Source organism: Triticum urartu, chromosome 4 (genome assembly GCF_003073215.2).
Source record: "Triticum urartu cultivar G1812 chromosome 4, Tu2.1, whole genome shotgun sequence".
NCBI classification, from domain to species: domain Eukaryota; kingdom Viridiplantae; phylum Streptophyta; class Magnoliopsida; order Poales; family Poaceae; genus Triticum; species Triticum urartu.
Window position 1 is genome coordinate 553,292,976 of NC_053025.1, and position 24,495 is coordinate 553,317,470.

At 41.8% G+C, this 24,495-nt stretch overlaps 2 non-coding genes across 2 annotated transcripts; both read left to right on the top strand.

The window, feature by feature from the left end:
* Window positions 1-205: 205 nt before the first annotated feature.
* Window positions 206-278, top strand: TRNAF-GAA. Its single transcript has one exon. It is a non-coding gene; the product is annotated as a tRNA-Phe (tRNA).
* Window positions 279-362: 84 nt separating this feature from the next.
* TRNAF-GAA lies at window positions 363-435 on the top strand. Its single transcript has one exon. It is a non-coding gene; the product is annotated as a tRNA-Phe (tRNA).
* Window positions 436-24,495: the final 24,060 nt, after the last annotated feature.

Below are 24,495 nucleotides of genomic sequence, written 5' to 3' on the forward strand. Positions count from 1 at the left end.
ACCTGAAAAAACAGAAAACGAAAAAAAGAAGGAAAAAACGCCCAAAAGGTGTAGAAGCTTCCCAATAACTAAAACGGATGCATAAGTCAGTTGATGTTGTTTTCTACATCTAAACACATCCTCTTTTATTCATTTTGATGACAAATATTTCCGAACGGAGGTAGTACTAATCACCAATAAGTTTTAATTACCTGAAATTGTATTAGCGGGGATAGCTCAGTTGGGAGAGCGTCAGACTGAAGATCTGAAGGTCGCGTGTTCGATCCACGCTCACCGCAAAATAATTTTTGGAATCCCTCGGCCCCAAGGCGTTTTTACTCTTCTGTATTTTTGAAGTGTATATTTAATTATTTATATCAACAGCGGGGATAGCTCAGTTGGGAGAGCGTCAGACTGAAGATCTGAAGGTCGCGTGTTCGATCCACCCTCACCGCACAAACATCTTTTCAATGCGTCGGCCCAGGGTTTTTTATTCCTTTGTAGTATTCCCAGGTATTTTTTTTTCCATGCAGCCCAACCCAGAGCAGCAGCAACACGGTGTGGGCCTCCGCACCAAACTAGGCCTCGGCCCTTCAAACAAGATTTAACGGTTGGACCAAAGCCGATGAACGCCGAATGCAGACAGCGCTCAGAACACGCGACCTCAAAAAAGAAAACTGTGGAGGCCTGCGGCGGCGCCGCGTGTAGAGCTCGTCCCCGTCCTTGTTTCCTTTGCACATTTAGACAGAGCGAATGATGGAGTGCCGGCGTGCCAATCTTTGATCAGATAATAAATAAACTGACGAATGTTGAATACTGCAGTATATGTGAGAACTGAGAAAAAAGATCACCCATTTTATTACAAGTGTTCTGTAGTGACTGGTACACTACACACCGCTGACGCGTTCTCTTGAAGGCAAAATACCGCATCCTGCAGGTAGGCCATCGTGCTTCTGTTTGTTGCGAAATGCGAATGATCCACATGATTAGAGGAGAACGGACTCCCATTCCTTGCTTGGAGGATTTGGAGGTGCTCTCATTTCAATAAATACGAGGGAATGTGTATATGCACCATATTCACATATCGAATATTTCAATTTTCTCCGGTATTTCGGAATCTCTAGAAACACTTTTGCTTTATTCATGGATATTCACACTTTACTCTTTGAACATGTGTCGGAACTAGAAACCAATGTGGTGGGTATTTCACAATTGGTCTGTGTTCCAAAATTTTAAAAGATGAGCCCTCAGACATATTGGCTATCAAAAACATGGATCGTGGATTCTAGAAAAGAAAAAAAGATCAACACATCATAATTTCTCGTGTTCTAGTCTTCCAAATATTCAATGAAAACTTTTAGACTAATCTGACATAAGGTTCCAACAAGTCTGATTCAGAAATCTGAACCTCTAGAAAATCACATGACAACTTTCCTATTAACGCTTCTCTTGCTCTGATGCCCCTAGTCACTGCGCTTCTGCTCCCTCCGTTCCGAATTATTTGTCGCAAGTATGGATGTATCTAAATGTATTTTAGTTCTAGATACATCCATTTTTTGTGACGAGTAATTTGAAACGGAGAGAATATTATCTTTGCCGAAACTGGAGGTTTTTTTTATACGGGACTAGCTACGGGGTAGTTGCCTGATTTTAGGATTTGGGTCAATCGATTTCTAACAAATCGACCGAACCAAAGCATGCTTCGGTCAATTTCAGTGTTATAGCACAACTTAAGCCTTTTTCCGTACAAAACCAACAGAAGCCCACAACATCTTGGGCCAGCACAAAACAACAACCCGTTGATGAACAGGAAAAAAAGAAAAAAAAAGAAATTTTCTAATTGAAAACGAAATAGTTAATGCACAAAATAATAAAAATTGCACACAATTTACACAAAATTGCGCATTTGTGCAAGAATACACATATAGGAGTGGAATTTAAGGAAAAAAATTCCTAGGCAGGAATGTATTAGTGGCATTCATATTTAAGAAGAAAGAAAATAAAATATTAAAACAAATTCCCACAATTTACACATAAAATGTTTTATTATAATATGCAAAAAATAAGCACTTAATAGTGAAATTTATGCAAAAAAGATGTTTTCTTCCTTGCAGAATATTATGCAAGGGTAAGGTCGTCTAGAAATTCCCTTCCCCAGACCCACCTTGTGTGAGAGATTTCGGCACTATGTACGCCTAATGGATTAGTGACATTGGTATTACCCTTACAAAAGAAAACAAAATGGAAAGTAAAACAAAACAAGAAAATGGAATAAAATCTAATATTAAATAACAGAATGATTTTTTTCTAAAAAAGTGTGAATTTGTGGCATTGGTATTACCCTTTTAGAAAAATAAAATAAAAACTAAAAGAAAATAAAATAGTGTAGTTTTTTTAAGAAAGAATGAAATCCTTTAAGAAGATATAAAAAATAAAAACTTGCACACAACTTTGCACAGAAATTAATATTTCTGAAATATACAAATAATAAGCATATGATAGTGCAATTTTCGCATTCTACTATAATTTACACACATATTATTTAGTATGTGCATTTATACTTACACACAAAAAAATATATTTTCTAAGAAGTAATGAATTAGTGGTATTTATATTACCATTTTAATGAGAAAGAAAGTGAAAACAATAAAATAAAATAATGATAAAATTTGCACAGTATGTACACAAAAAAATGTTTTTCTACAATATGCAAGAATAAGAATATAATAGTGAAATATCACAAAAGAGATGTTTACTGAGATGTAATGAAAATTAGTTAAATTGGTATTACCCTATAAGAAGAAATAAAATGAAAAATGAAACAAACTAAAAATATTTAAATTTTCTAAATAAGAACGAATTAGTGGCATTGATATTACAATTTAAGAAGAAAGAAAATGAAAAAAATCTAAAGGAAACAATGACTAAATTTGCACAAACTATACATAACAATTGTGGATTTTTGAAATATGCAAAAATAATCATATAAAAGTGATTTTTCTCAAAAAAACAATACCGAAGTACGGATGATTATTGGCATTGGTATTTACTCTTAAAATAGAATGGGAATGAACTAAAAACTAAAACAGATTCAAAATAATGAAGTTTTGTAATAAATAATGAATTAGTGGCGTTGGTAAATCCCTTTAAGAAGAAAGAAATGAAAAAATAACTTGCACACAATTTTGCAACGAAATTGCACTTTCTGTAATAGGCAAAGAATAATCATATAATATTGAAATTTCGGCACATATTATATAGTATTTGTATGTATATATTTATGCTCACCTAACATCCTAAAAATACCCACAAAGAAAATAAAGATCAACTAGTAAATACAAGGGGAAAATGCATAAAATAGAAAAACAGAAAAAACAAAGCAGAAAGAGGAAGGCTATGTCACATTGGAATGGGTTTCGGGCCATTAAAGAATTTACTAACCCAAATATGTGGTCAGTAAAAAAACTGCCCAAAACAACACACAGACCAACCTAGAAAAAAGGTAGACAAATCTTAAAGAAGAAATCATTGGCCCAAAATTTACTGACCCAAAATTAATTTTTGGTTGACTTAAATATAGCTAAAGTGTATTTACATACTCTTTGCACTATTTTTTTGGCAACCTAGTTAATTGCATGTGCATTTTATTGGGACATATACATTCTTGTAGATTAATATCAACCATGTCTAATATATCATTTAGAATCCTCAAAGCATATTAGACAATAATGTCGACTTTTTATTACCGTTGAACACTCTTTCACCCACTATCGCCGCCCTCTCCGCTGTTGTCAATGGCGCATATGGCTTGCGACCCCCCACCCCCACACCTACTTGGAAGTCTCCAACAGGCGGGGTACTATCGAAGGAAGAAGATGCTCTTTTGGTGTCTTTTAAAAAAGTAAGATTTTGTTGGGTTGTCTAACCATAGCACGTTTACCGGCATCTCTCGATTTTCCTTATAATCTCTGGTGTAAGTACCATGTTTTACATTGTGTAGTTGTTGTATCATATGAAATGATGATTCTTTCATTATTTATTTTTCTAAAGTGAAGCCAAAATATTTGTCTCATCAATTAATTAAGAAGAAGAGAAGTTCTCAGTTTATTTATGGAACTCAGGTGAAAAGCATCACAAAATTTTCGAACCATGTGGACTACTCCCAAATAATGGGTCCGCGAGACCACGAAGGCAGACTGGAGAACACACCCAATACAACACCACTACAACCTTCCAACACTTGGGGTCAGAACATTACCAGTAAAATCCATTGTCTTACTGTAACATGAGAAGAACACATCAACAAAAACAACTGACATGTTCGAGCCCATGCTTGCAACCTAGAACGCCGCAGCATGAAACCATCACATAAACCCGCTATAGTTCGCCTACATAGTTTTGATGTTCTGGGCGAGCGGCCACGGGGGTACGACGCTGGCGCACAAGGGGCTTGGGTGTTGCGGTTCTGGTGTTGAGTGGAGGCCCAAGTTGGCAATGAAGGGCGCCTCTGGCTATGGATGTGGCAGATCTGGTCTTCGGAAACCGCGGTGGCGTGCGTCGGGCATGTAGGTGCATCTGATGCTTGGCCACGGCTCAGAACCAGCTTGGCCACTGCTCGGAACCATGGTGGTTCTTGGCCTCGGGCGGCACTCTTTGGTCTGCTCTCGGCATGGTACTCGGCAGGAAACAGTGGCTCGCGCTGCGTCCAGTGATTCTATGTTCGTACGACTGTGGATGGACCTGGCGCCTTGTGGTGGAGGTTGGCTGTTGGTGGTCTCCGCATGGTGCGGTTGGTTGCAGCGGATCTCGATGCTTCTTCATCGATGGGCAGCTCAGATGGTGTGACAGTGATTGGTGGGCTTGTCGGCGCCAGTGCGGGATGATGTGCAACCGGGGTGGTGAGGGAGATTGGGTGAGAACCCTGTCTCGGCCTTGTGTCGTGACCAACAATGGTGGCAGGCCGTAGTCGACCTTCTTGGAGGCATTGTTGCATTTCTTCCGCACCCCTCCTACACGGATCCGGCCATCACGGCCTCTCCAGGGGAAACCCTTGATCTTGTGTGATCGGACGATGGCGGCGCCTTGGTGTCGGTCTTCTCTCTTGGGGGCTTCGTTTCGGAGCTCGACATCGGCAAGCGGGATAGGTGAATGGCGGCGATTGTGGTATTCAGGCTTTTGTGGCAACGATGGTGATGGGAGTGATGTCGGCAACGCGACACTGGTTGAGGTAGTCGGCTCTTTTTCGGCGTGTTCGCGAAATTACATCGGTTTGTTTGATGCCGAGAAGTTGAAGCTGCGGTGGCGGAGCCTCTGTGGTATACGATGACTGGCTGTAGGAGATCTGTTCGGCGATCTTCTGCGGCGCCAGCCATTCCTGGTTTTGTCCTTCATGGCTCCATCAGAGTCAGAGCTGCGCTATCTGGTCGCAGGTGGCTGAGTTTTGGCGCGGATCTTCATACATCTTCACCTGGACTTTGCAGTGTGTGTTGGGTCGACGACCGCTTATGGTGAAGTCGGAGTCATTTGCTCAAGGTTTAGGTATGGCGACGACGCCTCTAGGGGAGGAGTGATGACGATGACGCTTGCCCGCTGTCTCGACGAGGTTCTAATTGAAGTGGTGTGCGTGGGGTTTCATGTGTGTGCCGCTCAGCAGTTGTGATGGTTTTTTCTCGGTTTTCCATAATCAACTGGGAAATCTGGTTTTCGCTCGATTTTCCCTAATTAACTGAGCAACTCTTTTCATCTTAATGAATGCATGATAACTTCCATTTCAAACAAAAACAAATTTGAGAAAGTAATCGACTGAACGATACACATGTGCATTATAAGTGAGTGTGATGCGTGCTTGATCATTTCAGATCGATATATAGCAAGGTCTGCTCTGAAGTTCATACTCTGAACTAGCTAACTCTAGATTAAAATCAAATCGAAAAGAACCTTGCTACACGTACGACATTCTCTGTACGATTTCAATACAAACAAATTTTATCAGCCTTCCATCACATCACTTCCATGGGTAATGAGTCATGACCAATTTATTCACAACCCTAAACCCGGAAAAGGTATCTCGGTTGCACACTGAACCCTCTTTACATCCTCTGTCCACTAAACATTGAGAAAGCAAATTCGACAAGCTTGGATTAATAAATATCAAATTATGATGCAAATATAGCACTGAAGCATACAACACACACACATAGAATTACTCCCTGTCCCACAAGGAGGACATGCTTGTGCCAGAGTCAAAATCGGAAACAACAAATCATCAAATATGATAGAAATATCCCCGCAAAAAATGGTAGAAATACAACCTTGAATACATTTGGTGATCCAACAAAGAGGACAGAAGCGCACACCAACCGACCATATAGCAAGGACACTCTGCTCATTGTTTCACCAAAAATACTTTCTCAACCAAAATAACCCCTTTATTGATTCTTACTAATTAAAACATTAAAGATTAAAATGGTAGAAATAAAAGAGGACTGACCTTATAACTTGTAATAGGGGAACCGACATCTGAGATTGACTAATTGCAGTTGGTTTCAAGGCTTTGCATCACCGTATCCAGATCCACCACCTTTGCTGCCACCGCTCCCGCCATTCTGACCATTGCCTTGGCCACCACCATTACCATTGGCATTCGCTTCCCAAGAACTGATCTGATAGCTTGTGCCGGAACTAGTACCAGAGCCAGAGCCAACACCGGTCCCATTGCTGTTGGATCTTGGGTTACCTCTGGCTTGTCCGCCACTGCCACCTCCGCCATTGCCGCCTGCCGCAACGTATCCATGATAAAGATAACTCTTCTCGGTAGATCCTGAGCTTTTACCGGATCCACGGCAATATCCACTTCCACTGTTTGGTCCACCATCACCGCCGGCTCCACCACCTCCAACGATTGCATGTGGACCCTCTGTCGGGGCCTTTCTCGACGGACCCGGTGCTACTCCATGAACTCCCACCTCCGCTATTCACGAATACGCCATCCTTCCCCTCTCCCTCACCACTTCCCTCGGCATTGGCCTTTGCTGGACCCACGCTCGTCAAGCCAATGCTTAGGAGAACTACGAGGAGGCTAAGCGTTGCTAATCTAGTCCTATCCATGGTGACTAACTGAGCTTCCTTAGTGAGTTATGGTGAGATGAATGCATCCTCAGGGTAATTTATAAGGCTTTTTATTTGTACAAGAACCGAGACTTGGGGACTCTCTGTCCCTCTTTAGGTGTCTCTAGTTTATTTGACAAGAGATCTTGATCCATTCAATGCAAGAATCTTGATTAACTAGCTATCTCCTGGTTCCTTCCAAGGCCTTTCCCCGTGACATGCAATATGGTGGCTAAATTTTTCACCTACAAAGAAACGAGACTTGGATCCTTTCTTGCCCTCTTTAGCTAGGCCTTCTTAGTTTATTTGACGTGAGACCTTCCTCCATGGAAGAATCTTGATTAATTAGTTGCCTCCTAGTTTCATTCGAGGCCTTTCTTGGGATCTACAAATAGCTAGAAGACTTTGATAATGAGACACTGGATGCCTTCTACTTAACTCTTAACCACATGCAGCATCTTAAGGTGTCTTCGTGTCATCGATGTACAAGAAACGGAGGAAAAGAATGAGTGTGGCTAGAACTCAGTTGAGTGACATCGACGTAATTGTGTGCTACGAGCGACATAGTTAGATACTAAAAACGTCGACGACAAATGTTGCAAGCAGTTTTGCAAGCAAAAACACGGACGTTGCAACCGGTGTGACTACATGCTACAACTATCAATGGCGGATGTTGCGACCGGTGAGACCTGATACGTCTCCAATGTATCTATAATTTTTGATTGTTCCATGTTGTTATATTATCAATCTCGAATGTCTTATAATCATTTTATAGTCATTTTATATCATTTTTTGGTACTAACCTATTGACATAGTGCCAAGTGCCAGTTGTTGTTTTTGCATGTTTTTTATATCGTAGAACATCAATACCAAACGGAGTCCAAATGCCACGAAACTTTACGGAGACTTTTTATGGACCAGAAGACACCTAATGGGCCAAGGCAGCGTCTGGGGGTGCTTCGAGGAGAGCACAATCCACCAGGGTGCGCCAGGAGGCCCAAGCGTGCCCTTGTGGGTTGTGCCCACCTCGGGTGCCCTCCGGACCGCCTCTTTGCTCTATAAATATCCCAATATTTCAGAAACCCTAGGGGAGTCGACGAAAATCAATTCCAGCCGCCCTAGAGTCCATAACCACCAGATCCAATCTAGACACCATCACAGATGGGGTTCACCACCTCCATTGGTGCCTCTCCGATGATGCGTGAGTAGTTCTTTCTAGACCTTCGGGTCCGTAGTTAGTAGCTAGATGGCTTCCTCTCTCTCATTTGATTCTCAATACAATGGTCTCTTGGAGATCCATATGATGTAACTCTTTTGCGGTGTGTTTGTTGGGATCCGATGAACTTTGAGTTTATGATCGGATCTATCTTTTCATATCCATGAAAGTATTTGAGTTTATTTGATCTCTTTTATGCATGATTGCTTATAGCCTCGTATTTCTTCTCCGATATTTTGGTTTTGTTTGGCCAACTTGATCTATTTATCTTGCAATGGGAAGAGGTGCTTTGTAGTGGGTTCGATCTTACGGTGCTTGATCCCAGTGACAGAAGGGAACCGACATGTATGTATCGTTGCTACCAAGGATAAAACGATGGGGTCATCTCTACATAGATAGATCTTGTCTACATCATGTCATCATTCTTATTGCATTACTCCGTTTCTCCATGAACTTAATACACTAGATGCATGCTGGATAGCGGTCGATGTGTGGAGTAATAGTAGTAGATGCAGGCAGGAGTCGGTCTACTAATCTTGGACGTGATGCCTATGTAATGATCATTGCCTGGATATCGTCATGAGTATTTGAAGTTCTATCAATTTCCCAACAGTAATTTGTTTTCCCACCATTTTCTATTTTTCTCAAGAGAAGCCACTAGTGAAACCTACGGCCCACGGGTCTCTTTCTCATATTATTTGCCTTTGCGATCTATTTTCCTTTGTTTTTATTTTCGGATCTACTAAACCAAAAAATACAAAAATACCTTGCTGCAATTTATTTTATTTGGCGTTCTATCTATTAATATTTACAACTCTCTCACGTCCGTTTGCCCATCTTGGGCGCCGCTACCCGAAAGGGATTGACAACCCCTTTTACACGTCGGGTTGCGAGTAGTTGTTGTTTGTGTGCAGGTGTTGTTTACGTTTTGTTGCTTGGTTCTCCTACTGGTTCGATAACATTGGTTTCACATCTGAAGGAAATACCTACTGCCGCTGGGCTGCATCATCCCTTCCTTTTTGGGGAAATACTGACGTAGCTTCAAGCGACATCAAGACCACGTGCTACGAACAAGGAAGGAAGATGTTGTGAATGGTGAGAGGACATGCTACAACCAGCAATGACAGATGTTGCAACAAGTATGACAACATATTGCAAACGGTGGGACAAAATGCTCAGTCCAGCACAAATTTGCATGCAAAAGATTCAACGGTTGAGCAGTCGGCTGAGACTTGGTTAATTCTTAGTCGGCTGTTTTAGCAAACCCGGAAATAAATAGTTATTGTCCATGAACCGGTAATTTGCTTGGCACTATAGCATGCTTGTGCATGGGTATTCAAATGGAGTTCTAACTTTCTAAGAATATGTGCTACTATAGATACGCTCATCGCAAACAGGGCTAGCCAATGTCCTTCACAAACAGCTTATTGCTTATGTGAGGATCGCATCCTAAACTGAGTGTCAACTCTGTGTGATGTTGGGTCACGATGTACACAACTTTTTCGGAAGCTCCGTTGCGATGGGGGTCCAATCCTTCATGACATTGGCAAACCGATCGTGTGTGTTGCACCACATCTCCTACAATTGATTAGCTTCAAATCATGCGCTTTGTGCCCCTACATTGCACATGTTTTTTCCGCTTTAACTGTGTATGATGTAGGTCAAATTTTGTGTGCCAATGCAATGGCAGAAACATTCATACATACGGCAATGATTTATAGCCATTTGTGCATATATATCAACAATATGTAAAATTGACAAAGAACAACATCATAAAAAGGTAGCACCAAGTACCCCTAGCGGCGTTCCCTAGATGACACCAGGGGCCAACCCTAGCGCCCCATAGCCAACACCGACATGACTCCTACCTCTGTTATTGTTGCCATCTTGTACCGCGGTGGCGGCCGACCCTACTACTGGGCGGTGGTGGGGGTCTTTTCAATGGTGGTGTCGTGTGGGGCGACGGCGGCCCGGAATATGGAAGTCGAGGTAGCGTGATGTGGTTGTCTCCCCTTGCGGCAAATGACGTATGGGTGGCTACCTAGCCAGCAATAGCAACAGTTGCAGTCAGGGCATGGCAGCGGTGCCTGGCCATATACGATCAGGTCATTGACGGGTCCACTATGGGCGCCACCGGTGGTGGTATAGATTTGCCTTTCATGCTCTAATTACGATAATGGTGGCCATTGGGCCTGGCTAGGGCTCTCTCCTATGAGGTGGTAGTTAGCGTGGTGTGCTACGCCTTCAGTGTTGGTCCTTGTGGTGACCACTTTGGCTTGTGGCAGCAGCCTCGCTGCCAATTGCGTGCCACCAAAACATCTTTGAGAGGGTTCCTCTCTCCAGATCCGATGGTTGACTTCGACAATGAGATGCAAACTATGGACGATGGCTTCAATCGACTGGATGGTTGCAGCGGTGGCAGTCGCACCTTGCATGTAGTTGTTGGGATCACAGAGAAATGGTGGCGACCAACACATGAGTTACTGTTGGGGAACGCATTATTTCAAAAAAATTCCTACGATCACGCAAGATCTATCTAGGGATGCATAGCAACGAGAGGGGAAAGTGTGTCTACGTACCCTCGTAGACCGAAAGCGGAAGCGTTAAGTAACGCGGTTGATGTAGTTGAACGTCTTCGCAATCCAATCGATCAACTACCGAATGCACGACACCTCCGCGATCTGCACACGTTCATCTCGGTGATGTCCCTCGAACTCTAGATCCATCTGAGGCCTAGGGAGAGTTTCGTCAGCACGACGGCGTGTTGACGGTGATGATGAAGTGACACAGGGCTTCGCCTAAGCACTACGACAATATGACCAAGGTGGAAATCTGTGGAGGGGGCACCGCACACGGCTAAGAGATCAACTTCTGTGTCTATGGGGTGCCCCCTCCCCCGTAAATAAAGGAGTGGAGGAGGGAAGGGCCGGACTCCTATGGCGCGCCCCAAGGGGGGATTCCTACTCCTAGTAGGAGTAGGTTTCCCCCTTCCCTAGTTGGAGTAGGAGAAGAAGGAAGAGGGAGAGGGAGAGAAGGAAAGGGGGCCGCCCCCCTCCCAATTAGGATTGGGCTTGGGGGGCGGGCGCCTCCCACTTGGCTGCCTCCTCCTCTCTCCCACCATGGCCCATTAAGGCCCATTAACTCCCTGGGGGGTTCCGGTAACCCCTCGGTACTTCGGAAAATGCCCGAACCTATCCGAAACCTTTCCGGTGTCCAAACATAGCCTTCCAATATATCAATCTTTATGTCTCGACCATTTCAAGACTCCTCGTCATGTCCGTGATCACATCCAGGACTCTAAACTATCTTCGGTACATCAAATCACATAACTCATAATACATATCATCATCGAACGTTAAGCGTGCGGACCCTACGGGTTCGAGAACTATGTAGACATGACCGAGACTAATCTCCGGCCAATAAACAATAGCGGAACCTGGATGCTCATATTGTTGCCTACATATTCTACGAAGATCTTTATCAGTCAACGCATAACAACATACGTTTGTTCCCTTTGTCATCGGCATGTTACTTGCCCGAGATTCGATCGTCGGTATCATCATACCTAGTTCAATCTCGCTACCGGCAAGTCTCTTTACTCTTTCCGTAATGCAACATCATACAACTAACTCATTAGTCACATTGCTTCCAAGGCTTATAGTGATGTGCATTACCGAGAGGGCCCAGAGATACCTCTCCGACAATCGGAGTGACAAATCCTAATCTCGATCTATGCCAACTCAACAAACACCATCGGAGACACCTGTAGAGCATCTTTATAATCACGCATTTACGTTGTGACGTTTGATAGCACACTAAGTGTTCCTTCGGTATTCGGGAGTTGCATAATCTCATAGTCATAGGAACATGTATAAGTTATGGAGAAAGCAATAGCAATAATCTAAACGATCATAGTGCTAAGCTAACGGAAGGGTCAAGTCAATCACATCATTATCTAATGATGTGATCCCGTTCATCAAATGACAACTCATGTCTATGGTTAGGAAACTTAAGCATCTTTGATTAACGAGCTAGTCAATGTAGAGGCATACTAGTGACACTCTGTTTGTCTATGTATTCACACATGTACTGAGTTTCCAGTTAATACAATTCTAACATGAATAATAAACATTTATCATGATATAAGGAAATATAAATAACAACTTTATTATTGCCTCTAGGGCATATTTCCTTGAGTGTCCCACTTGCACTAGAGTCAATAATCTAGATTGCATTGTAATGATTCTAACACCCATGGAGTCTTGGTGCTGATCATGTTTTGCTCGTGAGAGAGGCTTAGTCAACGGGTCTGCAACATTCAGATTCGTATGTATCTTGCAAATCTCTATGTCTCCCTCCTTGACTTGATCGCGGATGGAATTAAAGCGTCTCTTGATGTGCTTGGTTCTCTTGTGAAATCTGGATTCCTTTGCCAAGGCAATTGAACCAGTATTGTCACAAAAGATTTTCATTGGACCCGATGCACTAGGTATGACACCTAGATCGGATATGAACTCCTTCATCCAAACTCCTTCATTTGCTGCTTCCGAAGCAGCTATGTATTCTGCTTCACACGTAGATCCCGCCACGACGCTTTGCTTAGAACTGCACCAACTAACAGCTCCACCATTCAATAAAAATGTGTATCCTGTTTGTGACTTAGAGTCATCTGGATCAGTGTCAAAGCTTGCATCGACGTAACCGTTTACGACGAGCTCTTTTTCACCTCCATAAACGAGAAACATATCCTCAGTCCTTTTCAGGTATTTCAGGATATTCTTAACCGTTGTCCAGTGATCTGCTCCTGGATTACTTTGGTACCTCCCTGCTAAACTAATAGGAAGGCACACATCAGGTCTGGTACACATCATTGCATACATGATAGAACCTATGGCTGAAGCATAGGGAATGACTTTCATTTTTCCTCTATCTTCTGCAGTGGTCTGGTATCAGATTTCCAGGTTGCTCGGTGAGATTTTACAGTTTTTCGTAGATTAGATCGAGTCTGTTCTTCATACCTACAGTCCACGAAAAAGCCACAAAAAAAAATTAGGGTTAGTTCATCATATCCGAACCAATCTGAGCCTTTGCATAATATTTTTAGGGTTTTTGCTTTGTTGAATTTGCGGTTGCATCGTCGTGTCAAGTTGCTGGTCTTAGAGTCTAGTCTTTTAGAGTTTCGAGTTCTGGTCATAAGTTGTCACGCCGCCGCCGCACCATCATCATCGCCCATCTACCACTTTTGCTTATCCGCCACCGCTCTGAATCCTTATCCATATACCACTACCAATCCGTATCCATATACCACCATCAATCTCTATCCATATACCACCACCGCTACCATATACCACCACCGCTGCCATATACCATAACCATATATCCACCACCAATCCGAGTTCTTCTCATATTAGGTTTGTTCTTGAGTTCAATCTCAATTCCGATTCGTGTTTCCTTGCCTGCGTAGGTCTCGGAAAAAAAAAGTCTGGAGACCCCCGGGCAGTTTTTAGGCCAAAATTTTCACGGGCAAAAATATTTTTTCCCTATCCTATTTTTAGGCTTTTCTGAGTCTTTTGAGCCACGTGCCATCATAGTGATTTTTTGTCGCACTTTTTCGTCGTCGCTGCCCTGATTTCCGAAAAAAAAAGTGAAAATTTTTTTTTCGTGCCCATCCTATCAGTTTGACGAGGGAAGAGTTTTGAGACACTCGCCATTATAGTAATTTTTCGCAAAAAAAAAGGAGCGCAAAAAAAAGAGGAGCGCAAAAAAAATAGGAGCGCAAAAAAAAAAGAGGAGCGCAAAAAAAAGCGAAAAAAAAGATCCAGAGTGTGCTTTTCCCTTATTTACGTGCAGCGCCGTGATTTTGTTAGTGTTCTAGGCTCGCGTCTCTAGCACGGTCTAGCCTAGGACCAGCACAGTACCGTCGTTGAGCGTTTATTCAACTTTGCATCTCTGAATTGATTATTGCTGACCCTTTTTGCTACCATACTATAAGCCTTCCCAGCTCCACATACCTCTACGTCGTGCGTTTGACTCTCCCTGGCAATCGCTCTATCCAAGCTTTTGAGAGTTTTGACTACAACGGTTGCCGATCACCGCCTGCTGCTGGGTAAGAACTGGTAAGAATTTGAGAGTTGCTTGACGGATTTGTGACACCCGCCACCACCACCTCTTGTTAGTATTCTGTAGGATCATATTCTTGTGTGTTTTCTATTGTTGCTAACCATGGCAGGATCACAAGCCGACGAGACTGACTGGGAGAACATGACGAATCAGGAGTTGCATGATAAATTTCAGCAAATGATGAATGGACAGGTGCAGGATGTGCTAAACAGATTTGAAGAGGCCATGGAGAAGATAGATGACATGGAGAAGACGTTCGAAACAAAGCTCGATGACAGGTTTAATGAATTGCTCGCGCGTCTTTCACCACCACCACCGGCTGCACCTAACACACCTCTACAACAACAACGACGACGACTACCTACACATCGTGAAACAGCCCTCCGCCGAGCGAGCCGTCTCCCTCTTGCACCTGGCCAAACTGTTGGTGCTGCTGTTGCTACTTCTGTGGCTCCTGCTGCTGATGCGGAGGAGGATGATTTTGCTGGCGATTACGAGGATGAGGTTGATCAAAATCAGAACTACGTGCCACCACCAGCACAGCAACCATCAGGTCGTCCACATGCAAATAATGGCAATGGTAGGGCTCACCCTCAGGTACGAGATTCATGACCATCTCCCTAAACTAAAATTGAATATTCCACCATTTGAGGGTAGATATGTTCCTGATATATATCTTACTTGGGAGTTAGAAACTGAACAACGATTTACATGTTTACAATATCCCGAGGAGAGACGTGTTCCTGCTGCTGTTTGTGCATTCACTAGTTTTGCATGTGTTTGGTGGTCTGAGCATTGTAGATTATATCCCATTCCTGCTACTTGGGCTGCTTTGAAAACTGCTATGCGTACTCGTTGGGTTCCACCATATTATCAACGTGAATTACTTCAAAAATTGCAGCGCTTAAGACAGGGAAAAAATTCTGTAGAAGAATATTATCAGGAATTACAAACTGGCATGATTAGATGTGGTATTGTTGAGGAGAATGAAGCTATGCTTGCACGTTTTATGGGTGGATTAAATAGAGAGATTCAGACGATTCTAGAGTATAAGGAGTATACTAATATCACTCATTTATTCCATCTTGCTTGTAAAGCTGAACGTGAAGTGCAGGATCGACAGGCATTGGCGCGGACTAACTTTTCTGCAGGTCGACCTTCTTCATGGACACCACGTGCATCATCTACTTCCACACGTTCTGCTTCACCGGCGCCTCCGTCGGCTGCCACCTCCAACCGTGATACAATAAAGCAGGCACAATCACCACTATCTGCCAAGAGCACACCTTCTGGGCCTGCAAAGAGCTCTTCTTCATCCATGGCATCAACAGGGCAAACACATGATATTATTTGTCGACGTTGCAAGGGTGGAGGTCATTATGCGAGAGAATGCCCATCTAAGCGTGTGATGATTGTTACTGAGGATGGTGGGTATGAGTCCGCTAGTGACTATGATGAGGAGACTTTGGCTCTTATTACACGTGACGAACACGGTGGAGACGATTCTGATCATGAGACGCAATACATGGCTCCTGAAGATGCTGACAGGTATGAATGTTTAGTTGCTCAACGTGTTTTGAGTGTGCAGGTTACACAAGCTGAGCAAAATCAGAGGCATAATTTGTTCCATACAAAGGGAGTTGTGAAGGAACGTTCTGTCGCGTGATCATAGATGGAGGGAGCTGCAACAACTTGGCTAGCATGGAGATGGTGGAGAAGCTATCTCTCACCACAAGACCACATCCACATCCTTACTACATCCAATGGTTCAACAACAGCGGCAAGGTTAAGGTAACACGTACTGTTCGTGTGCATTTTAGTATCTCTACATATGCTGATTATGTTGATTGTGATGTGGTACCTATGCAAGCATGTTCCTTATTACTTGGTAGACCATGGCAATTTGATAAAAATTCTATTCACCATGGTAGAAACAATCAGTATACTCTTGTTCATAAGGATAAAAATATTACTTTGCTTCCTATGACTCCTGATTCCATTTTGAAAGATGATATTAATAGAGCTAATAAAGCAAAACAGGAGAAAACTAAGAGTGAAAATCAGATTGTGGCAAAAGAATTTGAGCAACAAATGCAGCCTAATAATAATAAACAATCTAGTGTTGCTTCTGAAATTAAATTGAAAAGTGCATGTTTACTTGCCACCAAATCTGATATTGATGATCTAGATTTTAGAAAATCTGTTTGCTATGCTTTTGTGTGCAAAGAGGCATTATTTTCATTCGAGGACGTGCCTTCCTCTTTGCCCCTGCTGTCACTAACATTTTGCAGGAGTTCGCTGACGTCTTTCCACAAGACGTGCCACCGGGATTACCACCTATTCGAGGGATTGAGCATCAAATTGACTTAATTCCCGGTGCTTCGCTACCCAACCGTGCACCATACCGTACCAATCCAGAGGAGACGAAGGAGATTATGCGTCAAGTACAAGAACTGCTCGACAAAGGTTATATACGCGAATCCCTTAGTCCTTGTGCTGTTCCTATCATTTTAGTGCCGAAAAAGGATGGTACGTCGCGTATGTGCGTTGATTGTAGAGGCATTAATAATATTACTATTCGTTATTGTCATCCTATTCCTAGGCTAGATGATATGCTTGATGAATTGAGTGGCTCTACAATATTCTCCAAAGTTAATTTGCGTAGTGGATACCATCAAATTCGTATGAAATTGGGAGATGAATGGAAAACAGCATTTAAAACTAAGTTTGGATTATATGAGTGGTTAGTCATGCCTTTTGGGTTAACTAATGCACCTAGTACTTTCATGAGATTAATGAACGAAGTTTTACATGCTTTCATTGGACGATTTGTGGTAGTTTACTTTGATCACATATTGATTTATAGCAAATCTTTGGAGGAACATTTGGAACATTTACGTGCTGTTTTTATTGCTCTACGTGATGCACGTTTGTTTGGTAACCTTGGAAAGTGCACCTTTTGCACCGACCGAGTATCTTTTCTTGGCTATGTTGTTACTCCACAGGGAATTGAAGTTGATAAAGCCAAGATTGAAGCTATTGAGAGTTGGCCGCAGCCCAAAACGGTCACACAAGTGAGGGTAAAGAAAACGGTCACAAAGGGGAAAGAAGTTGATAAAGCCAAGATTGAAGCTATTGAGAGTTGGCCGCAGCCCAAAACGGTCACACAAGTGAGGAGTTTCCTTGGCCTCGCTGGTTTCTATAGGCGTTTTGTGAGAGATTTCAGCACCATTGCTGCACCTCTCAACGAGCTTACAAAGAAGGATGTGCCTTTTGTTTGGGGTACCGCACAGGAAGAAGCCTTCACGGTATTGAAAGATAAGTTGACACATGCTCCTTTACTCCAACTTCCTAATTTCAATAAGACTTTTGAGCTTGAATGTGATGCTAGTGGAATTGGATTAGGAGGTGTGTTATTACAAGATGGAAAACCTGTTGCATACTTTTCTGAAAAATTGAGTGGGCCTAGTCTGAACTATTCTACTTATGATAAAGAATTATATGCTCTTGTTCGGACCTTAGAAACATGGCAACATTATTTATGGCCCAAGGAATTTGTTATACATTCTGATCATGAATCTTTGAAACACATTAAAAGTCAAGCAAAACTGAACCGTAGACATGCTAAATGGGTTGAATTCATTGAGACTTTCCCTTATGTCATTAAACACAAGAAGGGTAAAGAAAATGTTATTGCTGATGCATTATCTCGTTGTTATACTATGCTTTCACAACTTGACTTTAAAATATTTGGTTTGGAGACCATCAAAGATCAATATGTTCATGATGCTGAATTTAAAGATGTATTGCAGAATTGTAAGGAAGGGAGAACTTGGAACAAGTTCGTTCTTAACGATGGATTTGTGTTTCGTGCTAACAAGCTATGCATTCCAGCTAGCTCCGTTCGTCTTTTGTTGTTGCAGGAGGCGCATGGAGGAGGATTAATGGGACACTTTGGCGTCAAGAAGACGGAGGATATACTTGCTACACATTTCTTTTGGCCCAAGATGAGACGAGATGTTAAGCGTTTTGTTGCTCGCTGCACTACATGTCAAAAAGCTAAGTCACGACTCAATCCTCATGGTTTATATATGCCTTTGCCTGTACCTAGTGTTCCTTGGGAGGATATATCTATGGACTTTGTTTTAGGTTTACCTCGAACAAAGAAGGGGAGGGATAGCATATTTGTTGTCGTGGATAGGTTCTCGAAAATGGCACACTTTATACCATGTCATAAAAGCGATGATGCTGTTAATGTTGCTGATTTGTTCTTTCGTGAAATTATTCGCTTACATGGTGTGCCAAATACTATTGTTTCAGATCGTGATACTAAATTTCTTAGCCACTTTTGGAGATGTTTATGGGCTAAGTTGGGGACCTAAGCTGCTTTTTAGTACTACTTGTCACCCCCAAACTGATGGACAAACTGAAGTAGTCAATAGAACATGGTCTACTATGCTTAGGGCTGTTTTGAAGAATAACAAGAAAATGTGGGAAGAATGCTTGCCTCATATTGAATTTGCTTATAATCGTTCATTGCATTCTACTACTAAGATGTGCCCTTTTGAAATTGTGTATGGTTTCCTACCTCGTGCACCTATTGATTTGTTGCCTCTTCCATCTTCGGAGAAGGTTAATTTTGATGCTAAAGAACGTTCTGAATTGATGAGATGGTGGCTATCGTTTTCTGTGGGAGTCGACCGTGACGATCCGATTACGAACGTGCGAGACGTCGCGCCTTAGCAATCGCTAAACCAACTTCCGAGGGGTTATTGACCACGCCGGAGCACGATCAACCTGACCACGAGGGCCTGTTTCCTGCGAGCAAACGAAGAACAAGCAAGAAACTGAGATTGCAATCGGGATATTGCGAATATAAGATGAAAGATTTATTGATCAAGGTGGGGTTCTGTGATGTCTTGGTCTGGTCGTTGGACACAAACGAAGTACGCGAAGTTGCAGCTATGGCGAACTTTTAATCTAAACAAAACCCAAGTCTAAACGACGCCCTAAGGGCTGTATATATGGAGGAAGAGAGGGGAATTTCGTGGCCCTTGAGGGTGGGGTCCGAAACCAACCCTAACTCTTGTTTCCCCACACATACGGACTCTAAAAATAGCCTATACTTGTATTTCGAAATTACATGGGCCTGGCCCATTAATAAGGTGACGCAGCACCTAGAATAGCCTATGGACGAATATTATGAAGTGGCATCTTGTATATTTCGTCCAAGGCTTCATGCACTCCTTATGGCGGCTTCAAAGTCCTGAAATCATCACTTGTAACTCCGTTCTTGATCCCCTTGCGCATGCCATCAACTCCATTCGTGTTCTTGCTCCAATGTTCATCCTTCTCCAAGCTAGGCCCTTCATTTGTAAGCAAAACAAATGTATCCAATTTAGGCAGCATCATAATCTCATGAACATTAGAATCATTACCAAGAAACGAAAGTACCTGTTAATTTAATTGGCGTGCGCGAGCTCTAGTAATTGGTCCAGTATATGTAACAGTAGGGGCTGTGGGTGTAACAATGGTATTGATGTCCTCATCATGGTCGGGCATTGAGTCTGACTCAACTTCACACCTTGTAACACAGGCAAGAACCCTTTCTTTGCTTGATCCATTTTGAACTTCTTCAAAACTTTATCAAGGTATGTGCTCTGTGAAAGTCCAATTAAGCGTCTTGATCTATCTCTATAGATCTAGATGCCCAATATATACGCAGCTTCACCGAGGTCTTTCATTGCAAAATTCTTATTCAACTATCCTTTATGCTATTCAGAAATTTAGTATCATTTCCAATCAGCAATATGTCATCCACATATAATATCAGAAATGCTACAGAGCTCCCACTCACTTTCTTGTAAATACAGGCTTCTCCAAAAGTCTGTATAAAACCATATGCTTTGATCACATTATCAAAGCGTGTATGCCAACTCCGAGATGCTTGCACCAGTCCATAAATGGATTGCTGGAGCTTACACACTTTGTTAGCACCTTTTGGATCAACAAAACCTTCTGATTACATCATATACAACTCTACTTTAAAATATCCATTAAGGAATGTAGTTTTGACATGCATTAACCAAATTTCATAATCATAAAATGCGGCAATTGTTAACATGATTCGGATGGACTTAAGCATCGCTACGGTGAGAAGGTCTTATCGTAGTCAACTCCTTGAACTTGTCGAAAACCTTTCGCAACAAGTTGAGCTTTGTAGACAGTAACATTACCATCATCGTCAGTCTTCTTCTTGAAGATCCATTTATTCTCTATGGCTTGCCCATCATCGGGCAAGTCAACCAAAGTCCACACTTTGTTCTCATACATGGATCCCATCTTAGATTTTCATGGCCTCAAGTCATTTTGCGGAATCTAGGCTCATCATCACTTCCTCATAGTTCATAGGTTCGTCATGGTCAAGTAACATGACCTCTAGAATAGGATTACCGTACCACTCTGGTGCGGATCTTACTCTGGTTGACCTATGAGGTTCGGTAGTAACTTGATCAGAAGTGTTGGAGATATAGCTACCAGGTATGACCCGCCCAGGAGGGGTCGGGTCAACCCCAATGGAGGGTTACAAAAGGAAGCCCAGTGATATTCAAGGTGATAGTTAATTAAGACTTGTAGAAGGCCTAAGCCCAGAGACGGCTTAAGGCTCAATATTATAAACCGCCATATGTAAAGAAAGACTTGTAAAGAAAGGCATATAAAAGAAGTCACCGAGCCGGACATGTTTTATGAGCCGGCCGGGACTCTATAGGCCGCCAGGCGTCAACCTGTGTATATAAGGGTACGACCCGGCGGAGACTTAGGACAAGAAACAAGAGATCGATAGCCAAGCTAGCAGATTCGCTCCTTGGTCATCGAAACCTAGCAATACAACATCAACTGAGTTAATTGCAAGGAAGTACCACACTTGGGGCAGTTGTAACGGATCAGTATCATTATTCAGATTTTTTGCAAGTCAGTACCACGTTTGAGGCTAATTGTTGCAAAATGGGCTAAGCGCCGTATTGACCCTGTATCTGACCTAGCGGGCCCACCTGTCAGGTGATACGTGGCATATTGTTTTTGCAGATAAGACCTCCGCATTGCACTTAATCACGCAAATGCCCCCGCAAAGTTAAAAAAGAAAATTGCGCGCGGCTGGGATTCAAACCCGTTCCCTCCCGGTTACAACGGAGACGCCCAACCACTACGCTAGGCCATGTTAGCTGTTGTAATAGTATAGTACCTTCATATATTATTTTAACGTTAAATAAATAAAACAAACGGTAAAATTTCATGTTTGAGCTGATTCGAACCTGCGCCTCCGAGTGAAAGAAAGAGCGCGCCAACCACTACACTGGAGAGATGCGCACGTTAGTCTAGTGGCATTCCTTTATTTATCTAGTTTGCACACGTCCTGGCCTTTTTTCAGTTTTTATTATGTTTTTTGTTTCGCATTTCTTTTTTATATAGGTTTAGTATATGCCCGCGTTAGACTACGGTTTATTATTATATTTTTTGTAAATACAAACTAAACATTATTATATAAATACACACTGAACATTCTTGTATAATGTACGATGAACAATTTTTTTATACACACTGAACATAAATATACGATGAACTTTTTAAAAAATGCATAAATTATTTTTTTGTACGTGTTTTTTTGTTTCTGATTGCTTTTATCTTTTTTTAGATCTTTGGTATTCTTTGGATTTTCATGTTTTCAATTTTTTTACAGTTTTTATATAGGTTTAGTATGCAAAAAAGGTTGTAAATACACACTGAACATTATTCTATAAAAATACATTGAACATTATTGTATAATATATGATGAACAATTTTGTTATATACACTGAACATTTTTTTAATATACAATGTACTTTTTAAAATTTATAAATTACATTTTTTTATACGATGTAATTATTTATCAATATACGATACACACACTATGTACAACGCGTGCTATTTATCTTTTTTGTTACCGTATGAAAAAGAGAACAAAGCACAGTATAAAATATTTACGCGTGTTACGTAAACAGAGGAACACTGGCCGCGCAGCGGTAGTGAGCGCCCTCGTCGCGCGTTCGAATCCCGGGTGCGGCCCTCTGCGATCGCTGCTTTTTTCATTTTATTTATTTTATCTGCAAAAACAATATGCCACGTGTCATCTGACAGGTGGGGCCGCTAGGTCAGATACAACATCAATACGGCGCTTAGCCCATTTTGCAACAATTAGTCTCAAACGTGGTACTGACTTGCAAAAAATCTGAATAATGGTACTAATCCGTTACAACTGCCCCAAGTGTGGTACTTCCTTGCAAATAACTCACATCAACTGGACTAGGCCTTACCTTCACCGTAAGGGGCCGAACCAGTATAAACCTTCTCGTGTCCTTTGTCCCAATTAACCCCTTTAAGCTTTCTAGTTGCGATGGCCCTACGACTAAGTCCTTTCACTAGGACATCTGCCGTGACAATTCCACGGCAAGAAGTTTCATGATCATCATCATTATCTTCCTCACTAATTGGTGTAGGAATCACTCGAATTGATTTCTGTGATGACCTACTTTCCAATAAGGGAGCATGTATAGTTACCTCATCAAGTTCTACTTTCCTCTCACTCACTTCTTTTGAGAGAAACTCCTTCTCTAGAAAGGATCCATTCTTAGCAATGAATATCTTGCCTTCGGATCTGTGATAGAAGGTGTACCCAACAGTCTCCTTTGGGTATCCTATGAAGACACATTTCTTCGATTTGGATTCGAGCTTATCAGGTTGAAACTTTTTCACATAAGCATTGCAGCCCCAAACTTTAAGAAACGACAACTTGGGTTTCTTTCCAAATCACAGTTCATATGGTGTCGTTTTAACGGATTTTGATGGTGCCCTATTTAACGTGAATGCACCGTTTGTAAAGCATAACCCCAAAATGATAGTGATAAATCAGTAAGAGACATCATAGATCGCACCATATCTAATAAAGTGTGATTACGACATTCGGACACACCATTACGCTGTGGTGTTTCAGGTGGCGTGAGTTGTGAAACTATTCCGCATTATTTCAAATGAAGACCAAACTCGTAACTCAAATATTCTCCTCCACGATCAGATCGTAGAAACTTTATTTTCTTGTTACGATGATTTTCCACTTCATTCTGAAATTCTTTGAACTTTTTATGATGGGTCAAGTCAATCACATCATTCTCTAATGATGTGATCCCGTTCATCAAATGACAATTCATGTCTATGGTTAGGAAACTTAACCATCTTTGATTAATGAGCTAGTCAATGTAGAGGCATACTAGTGACACTCTGTTTGTCTATGTATTCACACATGCACTAAGTTTCCGGTTAATACAATTCTAGCATGAATAATAAAAATTTATCATGATATAAGGAAATATAAATAACAACTTTATTATTGCCTCTAAGGCATATTTCCTTCAGTTACTTCAATGATGGTGCTACTCGAGCAAATGGTCTCGAGCTCCAGGATGAAATTCTAAGTCTGACCCGAGTTGGTTATACCTGACAATGATGTTTTTACGACATTACCTCGTTGAAGGCATTGCTCGGATATGCTCAGACGGGTCCTTCAGGGTGAAAACAAAGAATCTAACCATGGGTGTTTGGATCCGGTGACGGCAACACTTGAGTGTCGCTCCCTTATTTAAGGTGCTGCTATTAAAACAAATGCACAAATAGGCATTTAAAAATAATTTAAACTAATAAAATACAAAAGCGATAGTGTTCCTCAGTTGCATTTTTAAAACTATAAAACCTACAAAGTGAAGCATAAATTATATATTAACAAACATGATGTATAAAAAGAGAAAACCATTTAAATTAAACTTAACTTGATACCATTTTTTAGCAAAGTAAAAAAAGCGAAGCATGGACGATTTTGTTTCCAACCGTCCAACACATATATCGTCCATGACTATATAAAAACTAACGCAAAAAAATTAACATGCATAACTTAATCAGGTGTCCTGATTTGCATCGGTACATTAATGCAAAATTTTAACTTATGACTACATGCATGACTTGAGGATGTCACACCATTTTGATCT